The following is an 841-nucleotide window of genomic DNA, read 5'->3' on the forward strand; positions in this document are numbered from 1 at the left end:
GTGTGTGTGTGTGTGTGTGTGTGTGTGTGTGTGTGTGTGTGTGTGTGTGTGGTGGCTTGGAAACGCGGGGTCTCCGCTCTCCTTCCCCACGGCCCCGGATCAGCTTGACCCCGGACATCTCAGGGCGGCACCCAGGACCCTGCCTGGCGCCCACCGCACAGCGGGACCCGGGGCACCAATCCCTGAGCGAGGGGAGACCCGCCGTGCCCACCCTCTCCCGCAGGACCGGGGATTGGGGGGGGCTTGTCCGGCTCCGGGGCGCTCACGGGAGGCCCTGCAGCCCGCCTGCCTCGCCTCCCGCCTTCCCCGAGGGCCCCCCAGCGCTGCTCCGTGCCCATCCCCCCCAGGTACTGCCCCCTCCCCCCATGGTGGGACGACCTTCTGCAAGACCAAGGGGACCCGGCTTCTGTCTCCAGACACCTTTCATCCTCAGCAGCGACCATGTGGCCCGTTTCTTGTGACAGACCAGGGGGTGCCCTGTGGGCAGATGGGAGGGACCCTCCCCTGGCAACACTGAACCCAGGGAGACTCTGATCTCTGGGGAGATCCTGTCTTTGGGGACTCTGGCCTGGGGACACCCTGTCTTCAAGGGACCCCCACCTGAGTTGGGAGAGGCTCTGCCAGGCAAATCCAGGGGTGTCCCTAAGCTGACCCCCCACAGGAGGCCATTCCCAGTCTCAGGTATTTCACAGGCTTTGGGACAAATGCTTGTGCTTCCAGATGCTGCTGGAAAGATGCTCCAGCACTCTCGGGTCTAACTGATTATTGATGATTTGCCTTATACAAGCACATGCCTGTTGGCCGTTTATACTCACTTGACTTTCTGTCTGCTGAGGCTCTT

Source organism: Monodon monoceros, unplaced genomic scaffold (genome assembly GCF_005190385.1).
Source record: "Monodon monoceros isolate NGI ecotype Baffin Bay Population unplaced genomic scaffold, NGI_Narwhal_1 Super_Scaffold_11, whole genome shotgun sequence".
NCBI lineage: Eukaryota > Metazoa > Chordata > Mammalia > Artiodactyla > Monodontidae > Monodon > Monodon monoceros.